Raw genomic sequence first — 24,750 nt, forward strand, 5'->3', positions numbered from 1 at the left:
CATCCTTAATGCTTCCTCATATTCTCTCTCCCCTCCCACACTAGCAGCACCATTGCAGGCACCGTCCCCGTCCCACTGCACTGGCTGGCCCAGTGCCACATACTGCAGGGAGGAGACACAAGCATGCGGCCCTGGGGAGCGCTGGTCCCTGCACAAACACGGCTCTTGCAGCTTTCACCCTGAGCTCGCGCCCTGCACCAGGGCAGCCAGTCACCTTGACAAGAGCAAGGACTGAGTTACAGGTCAAGGTAAGTGGCAGAAGCAACTCACTTTGATCTGTAACTAGAGCTCAGGGAGTCCCATTCGACCCTGCAAGGGGCCTGACAAGCACAAGCCCCACCCAGGAGCCAATGTGTCTCCGCAGTGCTTGCTCTAGAGGAGAAGGGACTGGGCGAGGTGGGGGGAGGAGCAGCCTTTGGTTCAGAAGCAAAATAGGGGGAAAAAAGAGGCCCAAAAAGAAACAGAGAGGGGAGAAGAAGCATTGTTAAATGACAGAGCCACAAACAGAGCTCTTTTGTCTACTGAAGTGATGTAGGGGAACTGAGGTGGCATTGGATATATGCCTCCCACAGTGAGAAAGATTGTGCTGGGAAGAGATGGAGAGAAAGATGCCCCTGAGGGAAGAAGGTAAGCCGGACACTGAGACAAGAAACCAGGAAGGCTGAGGGAGCGCCTGGAGCTGGGATGGGCTCACTCCAGGTATACAATGTGCACGTGGGGATAAGGCTGCACTAAGTCGGGGGTCACGGCTAGTAATAATAAGCAAATCACTGGGAATTACTCTCTGGGTAGGCACAAGTGAGGCCTCTCAAACCACCCCGACGTTCAGAGTGAGGGCTGGAGCTCTCTGCTCCTGACAGGGAGCACAGCACTGCATCCTCGCAGCCCAGGAGAGTTCTGGCCCATTCGAGGAGGTAGCCGGGGGTCCCACTGACTCTGGAATGCTTGGGGCTCTATTTTAGTCCTTGGAACTCCGGGAGAGTCAGATCCCTCATCTGCAAAGCTCTAGATATCCCTGTCCCTTGATTTTTCTTGAATCAGGAATGTCCTCTAATTTCAGAAATTAATTTGAACAATTTAAAGCCTTCTGGGATTCAGAGGAGGCAGCTTGGATGCTACGTGGAGCTACAGGAGGGGCGCAGCCAATCAGCCACTGATCTTCACTCCTCAGGAACACACGGAAAAAAGTCCACTGAGCAAATCAGAAGGCACATACCCGTGTGCAAATACACAAAATGTATCCTATTATAAAATTTTATTAGCAGTGACAGTTTTAAGGGAGCTTTAGCAATATTTCAAGCTCTGGCATCAAAATCTGACATACTCAATTTTGCTTTTATCAGGTTATCTGATGACATTTCTGCAAAAGAGGCACTCGCCCGTCTCAGGCTCGCCCCTCCTCTGCTGGGCAACACTTGCCTACAGTTGGCGGAGCCAGCATGGACAGCATCTCTCTTTTTCTGCTGAGGAACAAACAAGGGTTCAACCCTCAACACACAAAGACCACCAGCACTGCTTGCCCTTTCATTTTACAGCAAGCTCATGTCTAAAGAAACCCGTAAGCTCGTGGGCAGGGGACCAAATGGCAAGTGCAGGTAGTGTGATTACAGAGGACTGGTGAGCTCTGCAGATGGCATCTGGGGCATCACAGGTGACAGGCAGGCTGTTGTGGGGCCCTGCGTGTTTGTGCATTATTGCAAAGATCGGGAATCAGCAGCTAAAGTGCATCTACCTGGTTAGGGGGCAGCCTGCCCTCGACAGCTGAGAGCTGGGAAAGCCATCTCGAAGATTGCCACATCACAGGCGGAAAGCCCCAACCATTCCGCTCTTTCTTTTTAACTTTTAAGTTCAGGGGTACATGTGCAGGATGTGCAGGTTTGTTACATAGGTAAATGTGGTCATGGGGGTTTGTTGTACAGATGATTTCATCACCAGGCATTAAGCCTAGTACCCGTCAGTTATGATTTCTGAGCCTCTCCCTCCTCCCACCCTCCACCTTCTGCCAGGCCCCAGTGCCTGTTGTTCCCCTCCAGTGTATGTGTCCATGTGTTCTCACCATTTAGCCCTCACTTGTAAGTAAGAAAATGTGGTATTTGGTTTTCTGTCCCTGTTTTAGTTTGCTAAGGATAATGGCCTCCAGCTCCACCCATGTCCCTGCAAGGGAAATGGTCTCATTCTTTTTTTTGGCTACATGGTATTCCACATGGTATATACATACCACATTTTAGAAATGCAAATCAAAACCACAATGAGATACCATCTCACACTGGTCAGAATGGCTATTATTAAAAAGTCAAAAATAACAGATGCTGGTGAGACTATGGAGAAAAAGGAATGCTTATACACTGCTGATGGGATTGTAAAAAAAGTTCAGCCACTGTGGAAGACAGTGTGATGACTCCTCAAAGACCTAAAGGCAGAAATACCATTTGACCCAGCAATCCCATTACTGTGTGTATACCAAAAGGAATATAAATCTTTCTATGACAAAGACACATGCATATGTTTGTTGCAACAGTATTTACAAAGCAAAGCCATGGAATCAATTTTTCTTAATAAATGAATCCAGGAACAAAAGAGAAGGCTCCATGAAACCCATTAGGTGCACAGCAAGAGGGTGAGGAGATTAAGAGGGAATGAGCGTATCTCCTAATGACAGAGTCTCTCCTTGACCAAACGTTAGTCAGGCTCTTCTGAATCCTCTTCCTATCTGTGCCATGACTTTTAGGCTTTCTTTTTCCTTTTTTTTTTTTTTTTTTGAGACAGGGTCTCACTCTGTTGCCCAGGCTGGAGTGCCCTGGCGTAATCTCGGCTCACAGTAAACTCCACTTCCCAGGTTCAAGCTATTCTTGTGCCTCAGCCTCTCGAGTAGCTGGGATTACAGGCGTGTGCCACCACACCCAGCCAATTTTTGTATTTTTATTAGAGATAGGGTTTCACCATGTTGGCCAGGCTGGTCTCGAACTCCTGACCTCAGGTGATCTGCCCACCTCGGCCTCCCAAAAATGCTGGGATTACAGATGTGAGCCACCACGCCTGGCCCACTTTTAGACTTTCTTATCCATCTTTGCATCCCTCAATTTTAGCAAGATCTGGCTAAGTTGGTTTACCTTCAATATCTGATCACCCTTGATATAAGATTGGTTTCTTCATTCCCTGCCATCTTCCAGGTGACATCTGATCACCTCGGCCTGCCTACAGCAAGAATCCTGTTGGCAAAGAATTACTTTGCCCTCTGAGTAATTTTCTATCCAACAACCCCCAACCACTCTGTCTCATCCTGCTCTTGGACTACAAATCCCCAATTTTTCCTTATTGTATTTGGAGTTGAGTCCAATCTCCTTCCCCTGCTGCAAAACCTCATTGCAGTAATCCCCTCCAAATAAAGCCTGCCTTACTGTTCTTTAACAAGTGCCAGGAATAATTTTTAAGCACTAACCCAAGTTTCTTTCCCGTACTCCTTACAACAAGATGTAAGGAGCACACTGGGCTTGTCCTCAGGTTGCATTTATTAAGCAAAAGCTAAAATCCCCCTTTCAAATATGAGAACATAAAGCATATAAGAGAAAAGTGTTTCCTGGGTGATCCAAATTAAAAATAAGAGCCATGAGCCAGGTGTGGTGGCTCACTCCTGTAATGCCAGCACTTTGGGAGGCCAAGGCAGGCACACTTAAGTTCAGGAGTTCAAGACCATAGTGAAACCTCATCTTTACTAAAAATACAAAATTTAGCTAGGCACCTGTAATCCCAGCTACTAGGGAGGCTGAGGCGGGAGGATCACTTGAATCTGGGAGGCAAAGGTTGCAGTGAGTGGAGATGGCACCACTGCACTCCAGCCTGGGCAACAGAATGAGACTCTAAAAAAAAAAAAAAAAAATAGCCATGGGCAAGAGAGACATGGCCTTGCTGATTTCTCCCCTTGAATCTGGCCCACCGAGGACACCTCTTCCTTCTCTTTTTTTTCTTTTTCTTTTTTTGAGACAGAGTCTCGCTCTGTCACCCAGGCTGGAGTGCAATGGCATGATCTCAGCTCACTGCAACCACCACCTCCAGGGTTCAAACGATTCTCCTGCCTCAGCCTCACAAGTAGGTGGGATTACAGGTGCCTGCCACCATGCCTGGCTAATTGAGATGGGTTTTCACTATGTTGGCCAGACTGGTCTGAAACTCCTGACCCCGTGATCTGCCCTCCTTGGCCTCCCAAAGTGCTGGGATTACAGGCGTGAACCACTGCGCCCCGCCTCTTCCTTCTCTTTATTCTGCCTGAGGATGCACGTTCTCTTTTGACAGTTTCAGCGGATTGAGGCTGAATGTTAAGTTTTCTGCCAAAACGGGTTCAGTATCTTGTCAGCTATTTCCTCTGCTGAAACGCACTTTCATCTTTAATCTACTCGGGAGTGCTATGTATGACAGGCGATCCTTGGAGGAGAGAAGTCTGAGGGACAGCCTGCTACTGTATTTAAATTGGCTTCACCCAGACAGATAAATACAAAGATAAGGTTAATAAGGGTTAATAATTTATAGTCAGAAAAGTTTAAGAGGATTGCATAATTTAAGCCTCCCGTGAAGGCCCCAAACCAAACTCTATATTATTATCCTGAAGCCGGGTCTACTCCGTGACTCTCCTTCTGAATAACAGCCCCCCATGAGTCTCCCAGATACCTGACCTCAAAACCACAGAGCCACTGAAGCCACCTTCTGTCTCCTTCTCCATCTTCTCTGAGAGACAGCTGGTTAATCAGGTCAAATTATTCCTATCTGATTATTAGTCATTAGCAGTTATAGTTATTCTCTAGTACCTTTCACACTTGTTCTTATTTTTATTCTCACTTGGATACTTAAGAATAAAATTCTTCTGCTTATTTTGTTTGAATCCGTGGATTTTAAAAATTATTCCTGGCTGGGCGCAGTGGCTCACGCCTATAATCCCGGCAATTTGAGAGGCCAAGGAGGGGAGATTACTTAAGGTCAGGAGTTTGAGACCAATCTGGCCAACATGGTGAAACCCCATCTCTACTAAAAATACAAAAAGGAATTAGCCAGGCATGGTGGTGGGCACCTGTAATCCCAGCTACTTAGGAGGCTGAGATAGAAAAATTACTTGAACCTGGGAGGCGGAGGTTAGAGTGAGATGAAACTGTGTCACTGCACTGCAGCCTGGGCAACAGAGCAAGCCTCCATCTCTAAATAAATTCATTCATTCATTCATGCATTCATTCATTCCATAGTACAGCTACGATCACGTCGGTGCCCCATTCAAACTCAGTTTGCATCGAGGGTGAATCTCCCTCCCCTCCCTAGGATCCCTGTTGGGATCTCTGGAGATGGTAACCTGCGTGGAAGGCTCCAGGCTCTGGTCCTCACCCTCTCTGTGACTTCCACTTGAAAGCCTTTCTGCCTACGTGAAGATGCAGATGAAGGACCCGAGGCTTAAGGCAACAAGAAAATTTAGAATAGTTAGCAGCCGAGATAATGAATAAGAATTTTCAGTAACTTCTGGGCAACATAAAAGTGGAGTGCTCAGTCTGCAATTTTTGCCCCATCACCTTTAATAAGCATGAAGCAAAATGGACAAAAAGAATATTAAACTTTTAAAGACTAAAAGATCTTTCAAAATATATTCCTCGCTTATAATGGTGGCAACGACCCTTTCCCTTTGTTACCTAGCTGAAAAAAAATTACAAAGATTAGCATCAAAAGCAAAAATGAACATTGCAGAATGGGAGTAGAATAGTTTGCCTCCAAGGAAAGCGATTGAAAGTTGATTATCCGGTTTGTTAAACAGCTAACATTGAACCTTGTGGTCGGGTTTTGGGTGAAGACTCTAAGCCTGAAAGGCCATGGTCAGGGTCTCTCTACGGAGCTGGACGGTTGGACTTTCTGCTGTGGTGGCAATGTTCTGTATCTACTCTGTCCATATCCTGGCTACTGGCTACATGTGGCTGTTGAACCACAACTGAGGAACTGAGTTTTTGTTTTATTGAATTTTAATTAATTTTTAATACTAATTTAAAGAGCTACATGCTGCTAGAAGCTACCACATTGGACAGCACAGAATAAGGCATTCATGCTGCTCCACCTTTCCCCGATTCTTGTTCACAAGGTCAGAGGTTGAGGAAATGTCAATGCAAAACAGAAGGGGATATAAGGCAGCAGGACAGACCCTCCACCCCTACCCCGGAAGCAGAATCACACGCTTCGCTTCAGGCCTGCCTGCCTCCTGGTGTGCAATGCTGATGTCAGCCGTGGAGTTGGCGTATGTGTTCTGTGGAATATCTCATAAGTTAAGGAGTCTATAATTAGTACCGGGAATCTAAATAATAATCATGATAACAAGAACTAACCTTGATAGAGCGTTTACTAATAGAAAGTACTTTACACAGGTACAAACCAGTTGGGTAGCTTTATGTAAATGAGCGGGACAGAGGCCTAGAAAATTCAAACAGCTTGGCCAAGACCATAAGATTAATAAGTGGTAGAGTCAGAACTTGAACCTACTTCTCTCTGACTGAAAATCAATCAACTCTTAAACAGTAGACATTTAAAGTGGGATTGTGGCTCAGCTGCTCAACCAGTGGACCAAACAACTAATTCTCTGAGACCCTGGGCCACCAGTAGATGCCCAGGACAGCAAGAGCCCCTGGCCAGTAGCCTCTAGGCTGGTGGTGTCTGTCCAGAAGCAGCAGTATCTCTCCACCACAGTGTGCTCTACAAATATCATCACTGTCTTCACGTGGAATGAGGAAAACATGTCTAGGAAGCACTGAATGACATTCTAAGGAAAACCATGTGGGTCATTCCCAAAGAGCTGGTCATGAACAAGACCCCAAGGATGCTAGCACACCATTTGACTGACTCCAAGAACAGTATTGGAGGCAGGAAAATGTCCTCACGTGCCACAAGATTTTAAATTCTAATTTGCAGTAGAAGGAATTATAAATAGGACAAAGTCAGAAATCACCCCAAATTTGCATAGCTAGGGTCGGTTAAATTCATGAATAATGATGAGAAAATGAAGACCCTAAGATTAAAGTGGTAGCTTAGTTTCCGTAAAGACATTAAAGATATATACATCTCAGTAAAGAAGCTTTGTAACACTGTCATTCTCAGACAATGGTCAAATCAGGTGTTTCCACATCGCTTCTTAGAGCAAAGTTTCTTCAGGACAATGGGACATTTGTAAAACAGACCCAAGCTTTGATCTGATCCATGACAGGGAGGCTGCTGGTATTCACTGAGTCTGTCGCCACATCAACCTGGTGAAGGCTTGGGCAGCACCTGTCAATCCGACACGAAGAGGTGTTCCATGAGTTTAATGGACACCGTGTGCCAACTCCATTTTAGGTTATTAACATCAATTGGAGGGAAAAGAGGAAAACGGGGAAAGATCGCTCAGTAGTGGATTTTAAAAGTCTTTTGTTGCATCTTGCTGAACTTGGTCCCAACTTCCCTCATCTAACAAAAGATAAAAATAGGCTCCAAGGCTGTTATGCTGAGAGTTAACATGAGGGAGGACTTATCCCTCATTTTCTTGATACCTATTCTATGTGAAGAGAAGTTTTGTAACTGTGAAATGATATCTAATACGGGTTCTAATATGGAAACATATTTCTTCCAATGTCTCACACTCCCTTTCATTCGAGCGACCAAGTCCTGCTCACATATAATTTTATTAGAACTTTTCTCAAGGGTTACTATTAATACTCAGAATACCAATAACAACTATAATGTATTTACCACATACCAGGTAATAGGCTATTTTACATAGATTATCTTAGAATTTCCCTAAAGCCCTTGAAAGATAATTATTATGCTCTTTATGCAACAGATTTGTTCACTCATTCATTCAACGCATATTTATTGAGCACCTGCCCAACAGCAGTGGGCATTTCTTACCCATTGCTGCTGGGAGCACAGGGCCCAAGCAGGCTCCCTGTCCCCAGTGAGGAAAATACAGGTATATCCAAAGGATTACATCATAGTTCTTACATAAAATTATTCTGTTACCATATGCTCACATGACAATACTGCTTCTTTACAAAATGGTATCTGCGTGAGTGAAAAAGAATTCAGGGTGGGTGGGTGGGAGACTCGGGTCTTGTGTCTCCAGATTTGGGTCCCACCTTACCAAATTCCATCATGTAGAAAAAGAAAATTCCTCAATGTAATTGCTCCTGTGTTGATATAATTGATATCCTTCCAGAGGAGGAAAACCTAGTTTTTAATCTATTTTGCATTGTTCACCTTCTCAGCACCACATACTTAGAATAAGCAGGAATGATGGCTCTATCACTGTACCATGAGGAGATGAGACTATGGATGCTGTGCCAGGGTCTGTAAGACTTTTAAACAAGAGCTTTGTTTGATTCCATTATTAACCTCATCAGAGAGAGGCCCAAAAGTTATTTAAGATTTGGTTACTGGGCCAGGCGCGGTGGCTCACACCTGCAATCCCAGCACTGTGGGAGGCCGAGGTGGGCAGATCAAGAGGTCAAGAGATCGAGATCATCCTGGCCAACATGGTGAAACCCTGTCTCTACTAAAAATACAAACATTAGCCGGGTGTGGTGGCGGGTGCCTGTAGTCCCAGCTACTTGGGAGGCTGAGGCAGGAGAATCACTTGAACCAGGGAGTTGGAGGTTGCAGTGAGCGGAGATGGCGCCACTGTAGTCCAGCCTGGTGACAGAGCAAGACTCTGTCTAAAAAAAAAAAAATTTGTTACTGAATGTGGGTTTGAATGGGTTAAAAAGCTAGCACAGAAATGCAAAAAACTACCGATTTTCTCTAAGGAGACTATCAGAAGAAATGCAACTTTGTCCTGCCTTGCCCAAGGGCAGAGAAGGTTGCAGACATTCTCTCCCCTCCTCAGCTGTCTACATCAAGTGGTTGAGGGGTGGGTACTTTGTGGTGTGAATAAAAGGATTATTGTGCTAGCAAACACTTGTTTTCTAAGCATTTTACCTGTACCTTTTTAGATTTTAGTCTTTGCCTTTTTTTTTTCCTATTTGTTTCCCACTTAGTACCTTAGAATTTGCCTTTTTAATGCAAAATTAGGATAGTAAAAAAATTGAATCCGGGGTGCATCACTTAGAAAAGTTAAAGAAGATTTTCAAAATTAATTGTTGACAAGACTCAGCAAATATTTGCTGAATACCTGTTATGTGCCAGGTAATGTCATAAACCCTAGGCATAGGACTGGGAACCAGGTCCTCTCTTCTTGGAATTCACATTCTATTTCACAAGGGTTGGGAAAGAGAAAGAAATACAGAATGGAAACTCTGCCCTGAGCACAAAACCTATGCATTTGGTTAGAAGAAGGCTGGTGCTCTGCACACAGGGGCCTAAGAGAGGAATATGAGGTAGTGGAGCTCTCAGTGACCTCGCTGTTAGAGCTGTAGGGAAGATTTAGGTCACCGCCTTATCTTACAAGTGAGGAAACTGATACCAAAAGAGACTGGAATTATTGTCTGAGGTCACCCAGGCTGTCCCACTGGATGTCAGGTACCGCCTCTTCAGGACTATTCATTAGCATTTGTGAAAGTCAAGATATAACAGCATATTTAGCCTTATTTCTTTCTTTTCCTCTTTATGTTGTATTTTTCTTTTTGGGTCATTGTTTTGCATTAATGTTCATAGACAATTTTTCACCATTTATGTAGGATTAGTTCTCATTGAAAGATTAATTCCACATTTTCAATAATTTATATGATTTGATGTCACAAATATCTGGATAATTTGATATAGCATCAAAAAAAGGCTTTCTCTATCTTCATGTATTATCATATAATGCATTTTCTTATCATAGGGAAATCAAAATGTGTCTCTCTAAATCCTTTTGGTTTTTTAAATTTTATGAGTTTAACATGCGTGATATATAAATCACAGTCAAACATTTTCTTCTTACCTCATCTGATTTAGTTTGATAAAATCAACTCCATCTATATGTAAGTCTTTTAGAAATATGTCTCAGTTTTTCCCAAATGGGTATGTCTTACATCTAATGCGTGAGAAAAAATTCCAGTAGCACCTCCCTGGGGAATCTGAACTAGGCCCTGATTATGCTAATAGAAGCCAAGAGGTTTTCAAAGCAAAAGAACTATAATAAATTATTCATAAATAGGTCTCTCTTTTGATGGTTTGGGTGTTTCCGAATTTTCCAGACCATAGAGGATATGTGAAATGATATATGCACGCTAAGCTGAAGATGTTACAGAGGGAAATGGGAATTGAAAACTAATTGGAATTTTAAAGCATTGCATTTTTGCATTTGGTACACTTCCTGGAGCTGGTTTGGGCATGGACAAGACCCAGGAGCCTGCTTTTCTGGTGGTCCTTGGTGACTACGGATATTTTTAACAGGCAGGGACTGGTTTCTGAGGAAAGTGTGTCCCAGTTCCCAAAGGAAAATGACTCCTCAGTGACTGTTAGCCCTCGAGGCAGTTCCAGATGAGGTGCTAGGCTTAATTCAGGTTGCCAGTCTACAGAAATGAAGACTTTATTTGGCATACTGCTCGTTTGCACTTGGTTTGTCAGACTCTCTACCTCCTCTTCCTTCTTTTTCTTAAACTTGTTTTTCAGTTTGTTCCTCTGGGTCTCTACATTGCCAAACCCAAGGGCACCTCCTAGTCTGCGTGAATGGACCCCCACGCAGTCCAGTCCACAGGTGCCATGGTTTTGTGACTTACACATTTTGTTGTACCTGCCAACATTTCAACTGTTTTAGAATTCTTTTTTGTCTTAATGGGTGTTGACAGGTTTTAAAATGTTTCCTGTTTATTTCTACTTGCAATTTTCTGATCTCTGTAATTTAAACTAATTGCATCTACTTTGTTATTTATTCCATTTTTTGTACTCATTTAATAGAAAAAATAATAATTTCTTCAACTTCAGTCTTTTGTGTTTGCTGAAACCCACCCTGGCCTCACATGTTCAAGTTAAGCCCTGCCCCCACCTTCCTCACACTCCCATAGGGTCACAGACCATGCACTGATTTACCTGCCTTTAGGAGCCCCCAAACTCCTTCCTTTTGAGATTTTTCTTTGTAATGAATGTCCTCGCCATGATCACAACCCAAATAAAAACTCCTCAGTCGTCTGCTGTATTTTGTCTTTAACAGTGACCAGAATTCAATTCGAATTTTGGGTTCACATTTAGTCTTATAATTTAAGAAAGAATAGGAAAAAACGGAGAGCAACTTGATTTGAAAAAGACAAATCTGAGGCGGGTGAGAGATTCTAAGTCCTGATGTGCTTGGAACAGTCCAGACCTCTGTCAATTGTCCCAGCATAATTATTACCAGCACCCCCCTTTACACTCAGAAGATCCTGGTCTAGATGAAGAATCATATGTGCGTCAGCTACTTTCGCTATCGTAAAGCCCAGGCCGGCACAGTCCCGAGGATAGAGTAAGCAGCCAATACACATTTACTGAGTCAGAAATAAAAAGATGCCAGCGGTCACCCTCCTTCCCTCATGGTGGGAGCCAGGGAAGCTGACGCTACCACAAAGCTATGGCATCACAGGTACTGGACACTGGCTAGTCACATATTTATATGACTCCTGGAAGACAGCCATGAGTAGATGGCTATTATCCATATTTTAATAATATCTGCTAAGAAAAATAACAATTTTGAGATAGCACTTGTGGAATGAGTCCTCCATATTTAATGAACCAGGGAAACATAAGGGAAAGGTTAAACAATTCTATGAAGCCAGGCGCGGCAGCTCACGCCTATAATCCCAGCACTTTGGAAGGCTGAGGTGCGTGGATCACGAGGTCAAGAGATAGAGACCATCCTGGCCAACATGGTGAAACCTCATCTCTACTAAAAATACAAAAATTAGCTGGGTGTGGTGGCGCGGCTGTAGTCCCGGCTACTTGGGAGGCTGAGGCAGGAGAATCGCTTGAACCCGGGAGGCAGAGGTTGCAGTGAGCTGAGATTGCACCACTGCACTCCAGCCTGGTGACAGAGCGAGACTACGTCTCAAACAAACAAACAAAAAAACAAAACAAACAAACAAAAAAACCCCTACAAAATAGGAGAAATATCTAAAAGTTTTTTTCTTGTTTGTCTTTATGAAGGGCTTCTTCCCGTTCAGTAATAATTTCCCTTGCAATGGAGCAAAACTTGAAACAATAAGGGACTCAGGAATGTTTTGAAAGCTCATGAGGAATTTAGTCTAATTCCTTCATTGTGAGTTGCTGGCATTCTACTCCATTTGTATTCAGCCTCCTGTTACCACCAATGCTCCCCATCAGTAACAGTCATACTAATGTGGGGTGGAATGAGAAACTCTCAATGCTTCCAATGCTATAACCACTTGCCTATCCCAGTTTCCAATCTCCTTTAAATACTGGGGATTTTAAAGGTAACTGAGTTTATGCCTTGGATTGTCTGTGAAATCGCAGGAAAATACATGTGATCTTCCAATGCCCCAGTACTTACAAATAACGATACTTTATTGCCATGGATTTAATGTGTCCTCCAAAGTTCCTAAGTTGGACACTTAATCCCTGATGCAACAATGTTGAGAGATGGGACCTTTAAGAGGTGATTAGGTTATGAGGGCTCTGCTCTCATGAATGGATTAATGTCGTTCTCATGGGAGTGAGTTCCTTATCAAAGGATGCATTTGGCCCATTTCTCTTTCTCTTTCTCTCTCTCTCTCAGTCTCTTGCCCATGTGATGTCTTCACCATGTTATGAATCAGTAGGAAGACCCTCACCAGATGCAGGCCCCATGATCTTGGACTTCCAGACTCCAGAACTATGAGCCAAATAAGTTTCTGTTAATTATAAATTGCCTAGTCTGTGGTATTCTATTATAGCAGCACAAAAGAGAATAAGCCGATTACTATATTATGTTTCAGAAGCTTTTCAAGAATCACTCTTGTATTATATTATGCACAAATAATGTGTTTTGTTTGTTTTTTTTGAGACAGAGTCTCACTCTGTTGTCCAGGCTGGAATGCAGTGGCATGATCTCAGCTCACTGCAACCTCGGCCTGATGGGCTCAAGTGATTCTCGCACGTGCCTCAGCCTCCTGAGCAGCTGGGACCACAGGCTCCCACCACCATGCCTGGCTAATTTTTGTATTTTTGGTAGAGACAGGGTTTCACCCTGTTGGCCAGTCTGGTCTCAAACTCCTGACCTCAGGTGATCCACCCGCTGAAGTCCTGGGATTACAGGTGTGAGTCACCGCACCTGGCCCAAATAATGTGTTTTTAATAGTTACTGTGGGCCAGGTGCAGTGGCTCACGCCTGTAATCCCAGCACTTTTGGAGGCCAAGGCGGGCGGATCACCTGAGGTCAGGAGTTCGAGACCAGCCTGGCCAACATGGCGAAAACATATCTCTACCAAAAATACAAAAATTAGCCGGGCGTGGTAGCACACACCTGTGGTCCCAGCTGCTCAAGAGGCTGAGGCAGAAGAATCTCTTGAACCTGGGAGACAGAGGTTGCAGTGAGCTGAGATTGTGCCACTGCACTCCAGCCTGGGTGACAGAGCAGGACTCCGTCTCAAAAAAAAAAAAAATTAATTGTTACTGTGAGGAAGATGATAGCCACAGAGGGAATTTTTAAAATAAACAACCTTTCAACAGGAAGACAGAGAAGAAATATAAAACACAGTCACATGGGAGGCTGAGATGGGAGGATCCCTTGAGGCCAGGAGTTTGAGACCAGCCTGGACAACATAGTGAGACTCCATCTCTACAAAAAACAAACAAAGAAACAAAATGAGCCAGGTGGTGGTGCAAGCCTATAGTCTTAGCTACTCGGGAGTTGGAGGCGGGAGGATCACTTGAACCCAAGAGTTTGAGGCTGCAATGAGCTATGATCACATCACTGCACTCCAGCATGGGTGACAAAGCAAGGCTCTGTCTCTAAACCACACACTCAGACACATATGCCATCACACACACACAATCACAAAGCATCAGTCAGGAAGGCCAGCAAGAGCAGAACACAGAATGTTAGGATTTCAAGGTAGAAGCTCAACACTCAATTCAAGGTAAACTTGATAAGAATTTGCAACAAGACCAATGATCTGCTAGGTATTATAATGAATAGAAAAGCAATATGGGGTTCTGGCTGTAAAGCAACCGAGCTTTTTTGAAGAAACATTAAATGCACACATAAAACCCCTGAATGTATGTCAGCAGATGACGAATGGCTCTAAAGTGGTATGGAATAAAAAGGAAAAATCATGAAAAAAGAAGGCCCACCAAATTGGAACATCTACTTGGAAAACTTGAGAAAGAACAGTTTTGGTTGGGAGTCAAGTGCAGTTAACAGGATTCAGAGTGAGCACCGCGTGGGCCTCCGAGGTCAGAAACCAGAGGGAGGCCAGAGAAATGAGATGAGCTACAAAGTGCCTCAGGAAAGAGACAGCTGGGACCAGATGACACACACACCATGGCCTGTTTTTATGTTTTATGTCAGTTTTAAGAGACACTGGGATTTTCCTAAAATAATATATATTTGATGGAAAAGTGCTGTCCATTTCAGTAGCAAAATCACTTTATTATATTGCTGGGAAAACTTGAGAATTCAAAGTTGGAAGACAGCAGGTGGAGGTTATAAATTTGATATTAATATGGCAATATGGAGTGAGATTTATGGGCTCTGATAGAATGTGATCTTTTACTGAAAACCGTTTTTACTTTCTTATATGTATCTCAGTGATTTGACCCTGGTTTTATGTGAATATTGTTTTAGGGGACGTAGTTTTCTGAATACAATTTATTTTATTCAAATGACTGCTTACGGATAGATAGCTAAGGACTAGTGCGGCTACAGTTTCAATAAACAGTCCAATAACATTGGAAGATAAGTTTTGAAAGACTGTAAGAAGCCAAAGAATAAGTTTAGACAATTACATATTTGGATATAATTGCTTTTGAAGTCAATATTCAATTTTAAACTGTTTAAGATAATATGTTTTTGCTTTTATCTAAAGTATATGAGAGACTTACACCAAGCACTAAACTGAAATTGTGGTATGCAACATGACTCTACTTAACAGAGCTAGGAATACTGTCAGTTTGCAAAGGTAAAATTACTTCGACTTTTTCTCTGGAAAACTGAAATGAATTCCTTTGGAAATTAAAGTCCTCGTTGCTTTACAAACATCATTTCATTATGCAGGAGATCTTTACTCACAAACATTCATATCACACAATGTCAGAAACACGACAAGGAGAGAAGGCATGGGGCTGTAGTCAACCCACAAAAGACAGGCTTTTATCCCCAGCTCTAAGAATTTCCCGCAGACATTACTAACCCATCATGCCCATTCAGTGCACATAGAGTGACAAGGTTTCAAGTGGCGCTGCAGTGAGAGACTACTATGACAACGAACACAAAAGAATAGACATTTTAAAACACTAAAAATTGGCCCGGTATGGTGGCTCATGCCTGTAATCCCAACACTTCGGGAGACCGAGGCGGGTGGATCACCTGAGGTCAGGAGTTTGAAACCAGCCTGGCCATCATGGTGAAACCCTGTTTCTACAGAAAAAATAAAAATAAAAAAAAAATTAGCCAGGCACAGTGGCAGGCACCTGTAATCCCAGCTACCCAGGAAGCCAAGGCAGGAGAATCGCTTGAACCTGAGAGGTGGAAGTTGCAGTGAGCCGAGATCATGCCGTTGCACTCTAGCCTGGGTGACAGAGCAAGATTCCATATCAAAAACAAACATACAAACAAACAAAAAACAAACCACTAAAAATTAACTGAAAATTAAGATTAAAAAATATTAAAAATGAAAAATAACAAAAAGAAAAAAATTAACTGAAAATTCGAAATGCATATGTGATGAAATGTTAGGCAGGAAGAATCAGCAGGAGGGACAACCGCCAAAAATGAAAGCGGCAAAAAGTAATTTTTTCTGTCTATTCAACCCACAATCATCACAGGCTATATTTGAAAAGTAGGTAGGTGTACTTACCTACATATAGCCGTTTGTAGGTTATATTTGAAAAGTGGGTAAGGTGTACTTACCTACATATAACTGCACTTACATACAGTTATACGTACACCTACATCTAATGTAGTTATGGTTTTTTAAGAGAGTAAAGAATGAAATGGAAGACTATCATTACTGACAGTCTTCTAAAAGGCAGTCACCATAGCATGATTAATTTATTCCTGGAGTTCTCTTGGTCCTCACACACTTGATTCTCTTGAAACCAGTGAACAACTCTCATGTCTTACTGCTAGATCTAGAAAAGTGGTTCTCGGCTGGGCGCGGTGGCTCATGCCTGTAATCCCAGCAGTCTGGGAGGCCGAGGCGGGTGGATCATGAGGTTAGGAGTTCAAGACAAGCCTGGCCAACACAGTGAAACACTGTCTCTACCAAAAATATAAAAATTCGCTGGGCAGGGTGGTGTGTGCCTGTAGTCCCAGCTACTGAGGAGGCTGAGGCAGGAGAATTGCTTGAACCCAGGAGGTGGAGGCTGCAGTGAGCCGAGATCGTGCTACTGCACTCCAGCTTGGGCAACAGAGTGAGACTTCATCTCAAAAAAAAGAAAAAAGAAAAAGAAAAGTGGCTCTCACAATGCACACCTTGCACCAGAACCACCTGGAGAACTTTGTAAAAATGCAGCTGCTTGCTCACCACCCCCAGAACCTCTTTCTGCGATGATCAGGGTGGGGTTTTGGGCACTGATATGTGTAAGATCTGCATCAAGTGATTCTCACATGCTGCCAGTTAAGAAACACTGGTTAACAAGGAGACACATATGAAACCTCATGTATCAGACATCTAACCTACCCTTATTTCTTTTATTCTCAAATCTCCATCTCAGCTTTCTTCTTCATTTAGAATTTGGATATAAACCATAACTATTAAAATTGACTGAATATATCTAAAAATCATTGATTCATTTACTTACTGCACACATACATAATCCACCATTCACCTGACGAGATCACAGCACTTAAAAGAGTACTCCAGACACAGGCTGCTAACTCCTCATCTGTTGATTGGGTCTTTAAAACATTACTATTGTTCACTTTCATACTGACAATACTGTTATGCTATAGGGTAAGCTCAAATTTAATTTTCTTTCTTTACGCTGTTCTTTATTGTATTTTTTCCATTAAAATAATATTTAACAGATAATCCTTATACCTTTGCTTCAAATAATAAAAATAACCTAACTTATTTTATGAGACTAATATCTTGTTACCCAACTGGATAAGAACAACGTAAGAAAAGAAAATTACAGGCCAATTTTACATAAGGCTATAGATATAAAAATCCTTCGTAAATATTATCTAACATAAGAAAGTGTACAGTTAAAAAAGCAGAATCAAGCAGGTTTCATCCCAAGGATTTAAGAATAGTTTAACATCAGAAAATCTATGTATGTAGTTCATGAAGTTAACAGACTAGAGGAGAAACTTTTCATGCTACTTAGATGCTAGGAAAGCATGAGTCCAAGCACAGGGTCTCTGTCTCTCTGCCTCAATAATTCTCCAGATTACGATCAAAGATCTGCTAGGTGCGGTGGCTCACGCCTGTAAACCCAGCACTTTGGGAGGCCGAGGCGGGCAGATCACCTGAGGTCAGGAGTTCAAGACCAGCCTGGTCAACACGGTGAAACCCAGTCTCTACTAAAAATACAAAAATTAGCCAGGCAAGAGGGCGGGCACCTGTAATCCCAGCTGCTCGGGAAGCTGAGGCAGGAGAATCATTTGAACCCGGGAGGTAGAGGTTGCAGCGAGCCGAGATTGCGCCACTGCACTCCAGTCTGGTCAATGAGAGTGAAACGCCATCTCAAAATAAATAAATAAATAAATAAATAAATAAATAAGATTGAAGATGAACTTCTTCTTCTACAGAGCTTCTGTAGGATGAAAAAAAGGCGCTGATATATGCTTTCTGTAATTTGACTCAATGGGTTTTTGAATCCTTCATATAAATTTATAACATCATATTTCATTTATTAGAAGGTACATATACTGTTTTTTTAGTAGCACATTTTTACCATAAATGGTGACTGTAATCGATAAAACAGAGTATTCAATATATTTCTACAAATGTGTATTCCCTTCTCCCCAGAGAACATCATAGTATAAGGTGATCTCCAGTTTTCTTCTGATTCTATGATTTAAAAATCATCCCTGTTCTGAGGCTCTTAAGTATTTTGTTTCTTTTAGGTGCATTGGAACACCAAAATCACTCATCTGTTTCTTTGTTCTTGCTTCCCGCTACTCACGAACATAAAATAAAAGCTCTCAAGTACTAAAATACTGGGCTTTATATAAACTAGAGTTTATATAAATACTGAAAAATATTTCTTCCTAGAGGTCAGACTGTCTTCAGGGTCACGGCTAATATAAGCATTTGCTTAGATAAAAAGTTGACATTTTTTTCTGTAAAGAATCAGAGAGTAGTCCTGGCACAGTGGCTCATGCCTGTAATCCCAGTACTTTGGGAGGCCGAGGCAGGTGGATCACCTGAGGTCAGGAGTTCAAGACCAGCCTGGCCAACGTGGTAAAACCCCATCTCTACAAAAATACAAAAATTAGCTGGGCATGATGGTGGGTGCCTGTAATCCCAGTTACTCAGGAGGCTGAGGCAGGTGAATCGCTTGAGCCCGGGAGGCAGAAGATGCAGTGAGCCAAGATCGAACCACGGAACTCCAGCCTGGGCGACAGAGTGAGGCTCCGCCTCAAAAAATAAAAAGAATCAGAGAGTAAGTGTTTTGGCTTTGTAAACCATACATCCTCTATCAGAACGGCTCAACTCTGCCACTGCGGTGTGAAAGCAGCCACAGACAATGCATATGAGTAGGGTTGCATTTCAATACAACTTTACTTACAAAACAGGTGGTGGACTGCATTTGGTGCATGGATCCTAGTTTGCTGACACCTGGCTTAGATGCAGTGCACCCACTGAGGAACAGGTGTGTCCTACTCTGAAAGCAGCATGAGCTAGTCTGACTACTTGTTTCAAATCAATACTATATTTTTTAAATGGCCCACATTTTCAATCTAGCAAATCTACATTGGGGTATGTGTATGGGTGTGCCCATATGTCTGTATCTGTTAAATATATCAGTTTGCTTTTAAAATGTTTAGACACAGCTCACATAAGCAGAATATCAGTTCAAAGCAGTTCTGGCCAACTCAGTTTAAAAAATAACAACACTGGTGTGTTACTAATACTACCATTTCTATACGTAGCATGATTTCTCCTCTCTGGTTTAATAACAGTCATCCAAGTGTGACTTCAAGTAATGATCACTTCTAGCGAGCTCGAGTTTACTGCCAAGGTGTGAAGTTGGAAAGAGGAAGACACAACTTCATGGAGATCAAATCACTCATGACCTTAACAGCCAAATAAGTATTAAATGGCTGCAAGGTAACAGGTAGGCAAGGTTTGTTGTAGCATCCAATTATCACGTTGGTGCAAAGTCACTCAGTAGACAACAAGTATCTAATGGCCAAGGAGCTGAAACCTATGAATTGGCTGTTTAAAAAATACATTTGCCATAATTCCTTCTCACACCTAAGTTTCCCAAAAGGAATGCATAAAGCAGGTACTAATAATGGAACAAAAATAATAAAGTGCTTGCCAGGGTAGTTGATTCCTTTTGAAAACTGATCACAAGTAAGAGATTTTAGTTACAGCTTTCTTTTGCTTCAATGATTTGCTAAGAATCCATAAGGATAACCTATTCAGATACTATAATCACATGAGACATGATATGTGAAGCAAAAACTGTTACGGGAATTTCTGCTTGCATGTACACTGGCTGTTAGGTTACAGAATAGAAATAGGATTCCTCTGCATATTTAACATTGGTTCTCCATTTGTAGCCGGACAACCAGATAGTACTGATTTCAAAGTCACTGTTAAGAGCTCTAAAAACTTAGATTTCGGTAACATGTCATCACCTTGCACGAAAACTGGACCTGCCACTAGGCTTGGAGAAGCTCTGATGTGCTATAAACAGCCCTAACCATCAAGATGGTAAAGGTTAGTGTGACCCAGAGACTTCTGCTCTCTGAATACCCGCCCCCACCTTCACCTATTCCCTTTATAAATGCTAACAGAGCCCGGGAACTTTCTGTTCCAGAGTGAGCCTGCAACAGCATTCTCTTGGGTGAAATGCTCTTCCCGTTGGCGGTGAGAATCCTTCCTCCTTATTCTAACCCATGCTCCCCACAGAGGAGGAGGAACCCTGAGCTTCTCTTAGGGACCATGGCAGAGGGTTGGAGGCATGGAGGCAGCTCTGCATGGCCTTTTAATGCTTAGTATGCTCAGGGTGCCGCCATTCAATTAACTGGCACAGCTGTAATTTTTTTTTTTTTTTTTTTTTTTTTTTTTTTTTTTTTTGAGACAGAGGCTCGCTCTTGTTGCCTAGGCTGGAGCACAGTGGCGTGATCTTGGCTCACTGCAACCTCCATCTCCCGGGTTCAAGTGATTCTCCTGCCTCGGCCTCCCGAGTAGCTGGGATTACAGGTGCCCACCAACATACCCAGCTAATTTTTGTATTTTTATTAGAGATGGGGTTTCACCGTGTTGGCCAGGCTGGTCTCGAACTCCTGACCTCAAGTGATCCACCACCTTGGCCTTCCAAAGTGCTGGGATTACAGGCATAAGCCACCACACAAGGCCACAGCGATACTTTTTGACTAAGTAAGGCTTCCGTAAGAGTTTTCACACACATGCCCCAAATCCTGGATTATATGAGACAAAAATAAATAGGCCATGTGCGCTAATTGCGTACCTCTCTCTTCTCACATTTCGGTTTTCTAGAAATGAGAACGCAGGCCAGACGCGGTGACTGACGCCTGTAATCCCAGCACTTTGGGAGGCCAAGGCGGGTGGATCACAAGGTCAGGAGATCGAGACCATCCTGGCCAACATGCTGAAACGCCATCTCTACTAAAAATACAAAAATAAGCTGGGCATGGTGGCGCATGCCTGTATGCCTGTAATCTCAGCTACTCGGGGGGATGTGGCAGAAGAATTGCTTGAATCAGGGAGCTGCAGGTTTCAGTGAGTTGAGATCATGCCAGTGTACTCCAGCCTGGGTGACAGAGTGAGACTCTCTCTCGAAAAAAAAAAAAAAAAAAAAAAAGAGAAAGTGCATTTCTTGTGTGTCTTGTGACAAGAGTTAACAAAAACAGTCCTGCTTCTTACCTGTTGGTGACATTTGTAAAGGTCCCATGGTTATGCTTATTCAGTGGCATTCCGTCTTCTTGCATGTCTAATGGTGTTAGAAGGCCTGAAACTATGCCTAAAACTATATGGTATTATCACAGAGAGAAAAATAAATTCATATCAAGAAAAATACTAAGATTTATATATAAAGCAACAATAATGGCAATAATAATTCTATGGTGTAATTCCCCCGAGAAAAACTGAACGGAACAATGGTTAATCTTAAAATATTCCACAGTAGAGCTCAGGACTTAGTATAATTGCCTGCTACTAGTCTCGTGATAACAGTCGAAGCTAGTTTTGTGGAGGGTTTTTTTGACACTTCAAAATTATCGTGTTGTCTTCAAGGTCACAAATCAAAGTCTTATCTATTAGTGTATAATAGTAAGTTTACAGTTTTAAAATATTTTATCATTAAGAAAATATTAACTGCAAATTTAAAAAAAGTACTAAGTGGAAGTAAGCGAAAAGACAGATATTGTGATGAAAAGAAAGACCTTCTTTCCCTGCCTTTTTGAGTGTATTGATTCATTCATTTAACTGATACTTGTTGAGTGTCTCCTTTGTTATGGTCCTTCTGTGAAGCACCTCCATTCGACAGACCCTTTCTTTGGGTAAGTGTGTATAAGGTTCAACAAGGGAAATCCATGTATGCATGCAATTGTAGAGAGTAGGACACTTGGTGATAAAGGACTTGAAAAGGAAATTAATATCCCACTTAAATCTTCTTTTTCAACATCAGATTTTACAATATTTGCCATCTCGCACTCACTTTTTCTAAAACAACTCATTGGACACCGTTGCCTCATCACAGCCCTAAAACAGAACTCCCTCTTTCGGTCAGTAACACCATCATCTTCCTAGTTTTAAAACCGTGGAGTCTGTTTTTTTTTCTTGTAAATTTGTTTAAGTTCCCTGTAGATTCTGGATATTAGACTTTTGTCAGGTGGGTAGATTGCAAAAATTATCTCCCATTCTGTAGGTTGCCTGTTCACTCTGATTATAGTTTCTTGTGCTGTGCAGAAGCTCTTTAGTTCAACCCCATCAAAAGAGGACAAAGGATATGAAGAGACACTTCTCAAAAGAAGACATTTATGTGACCAACAAACGTATAAACAAAAGCTCATCATCACTGGTCATTAGAGAAATGCAAATCAAAACCACAATGAGATACCATCTTACACCAGTCAGAATGGCGATTATTAAAAAGTCAGGAAAAAACAGATGCTGGCAAAGCTGTGGAGAAAAAGGAATGCTCTTACACTGTTGGTGGGAGTGTAAATTAGTTCAACCATTGTGGAAGACAGTGTGGCGATTCCTCAATCATCTAGAACCAGAAATACCATTTGACCTGGTAATCCCACTACTGGGTATATGCCCAAAGGATTATAAATCATTCTACTATAAAGACACATGCACACATATGTTTATTGCAGCAGTATTTACAATAGCAAAGAACCATCCCAAATGCCCATCAATGATAGACTGGTTAAAGAAAATGTGGCACATATACACCATGGAATACTATGCAGCCATAAAAAAGGATGAGTTTGTGTCCTTTGCAGGGACATGGATGAAACTGGAAAGCCATCATTCTCAGCAAACTAACACAGGAACAGAAAACCAAACAATGCATGTTCTCACTCATAAATGGGAGTTGAACAATGAGAACACATGGACACAGGGAGGGGAACTTCACACACCAGGGCCTGTTGGGCAATGGGGGGTAAAGGCAGGGAGAGCATTAGAACAAATACGTAATGCATGTGGGGCTAATAACCTAGATGATGGGTTGATGGGTGCAGCAAACCACCATGGCAAATGTATACCTATGTAACAAACCTGCACGTTCTGCACATGTATCCCAGAACTTAAAAGTAAAATTTTTTAAAAAAGTGTAAACATTCAAAAAAAAAAAAAAACCTCAGAGTTGTCAGTTGCACCCCTTTTTCTCCTCCCTCATATGCAGATAATCCCCAAATCCTACCAACTGTCCCTTGAAATGTCTCACAATCTGTTTTTTCCATTCAGCTAAGATATAAATGTGAGGTATCTTTCAAAAACCTGATAGTAATTGAAAAATATTCTAAGAACTTCCACTTGAGCTGATATTGAAGCTGGGTGACTAGATTTGTTTCCTGTCACTTCCTCAACTAATGATCGCAAACCTGCTGCCTTAATACAACAGAAATGTATCTCCTATCAAGGGGAGGCCAGAAGTCTAACAAGACTGTGCTTGCTCTGAAGACTCTATGGGAGAATATATTCTTTGCCCCTTTCAGTTTCTGGTGGCTGCCCTGGCATTCCTGGATTTGGGCCACATCACTGCAATCTTTGCCTCTGTCTTCACATCTTCTCTTCTAAGGACATTTGTTATTGGATTTAGGGCCCACCCAGATAATCCAGGATGACTGACTCAAATCAAGAGCCTTAATTTATCTGCAAAGACACTTTTTCCACATATGGTCATATTCACAGGTTCCAAGGATGCAGACACATGATTTTGGAAGCCACTATTCAACCCACTACAGTGAATTAGTTCCTCCCTTTCCCTGAAATGAATGCACAAGTCTCCTAGCCTTTTTTGAGTCAGGCTTGTCGGGGATTACTCGAATAGGAAATTCCCTAAATTGTTCTAGCCTTGGCAACTCTAAGTGGGAGCAGAGAGAGTAAGGCTGGTGGTGAAAGCAGTTTTCCTTCCTACTGCAACTTTATTCACCTCTGCATTGGCTGAGCTTAACATAATGGAAGGTTAAATACAGAAATAAATGAATGAATAAGTGAATAGGCACAGGAATGAAGGAGTAATTAATGAATGGACTAAAGACCAAAGGGATCTCAAGAGTATAAATTCCCCTGAGCTCCCCTACTGTGACCCCAGCCTGGAGCAACGGGGTAAAAAAAAAAAGATTCCTTTTGGTCTACTGAGCCCGTGGAAGAGAGAGGAATGAACCACCATGGCTGTGAGGTCCAGCTACAAATGGGAGGCTTGTCCCTTAGAATCAAAGGCTGGTGGCAGCTTCCCTTCCATTCAGAGGCGAGAAGGAGTTCAAGCCATTCAGAGGTAAGAAGGAGTCCAAGTCACACAGAAGCAACGAAGACCCGTCTATCTCTGAAGTGGTCAGAAGTAAAACCTATTTCCTGTTTGGTTTGTTTTTTTAAGAGAAAGACTATGATGTCAGAGGTACAAGACACCATGATCATATTGCAATAGTCCTAAGATGGTGACACATGTCAGACAATCAGATCTTCTCAAATTCTTAAAATTATTATCCAGGATGAACTGATTTTCACCTAAACATAAAGATCAAGAAGAATCAAGCTGCTTTTGTGTTCATATGAACAACGAAATGTCTCAAAATAAGCAAAACCTCAACTGAAAGAGAGGCTTGAGATTACAAGGTGAAAACTGTTTCTTGCAATTATTCTGTTTTGGGATATTCTTCTCTATAATGCATTTATCTCTAAAGAACATTCAATTTTTGAGACAGAAGAATAACATAAAAGATTATTCCACAAGATAAAGAAAATGCCACTTTGACACACACCTCTCCTTTTTTGTTTGTCA

At 42.2% G+C, this 24,750-nt stretch overlaps 1 protein-coding gene across 6 annotated transcripts in view; it reads right to left on the reverse strand.

The window, feature by feature from the left end:
• The window catches only part of PRKN (parkin RBR E3 ubiquitin protein ligase), a 1,411,643-nt gene that overhangs the window by 519,135 nt on the left and 867,758 nt on the right, over positions 1-24,750 (reverse strand). The window lies entirely within an intron of this gene.

Source organism: Pan troglodytes, chromosome 5 (genome assembly GCF_028858775.2).
Source record: "Pan troglodytes isolate AG18354 chromosome 5, NHGRI_mPanTro3-v2.0_pri, whole genome shotgun sequence".
NCBI lineage: Eukaryota > Metazoa > Chordata > Mammalia > Primates > Hominidae > Pan > Pan troglodytes.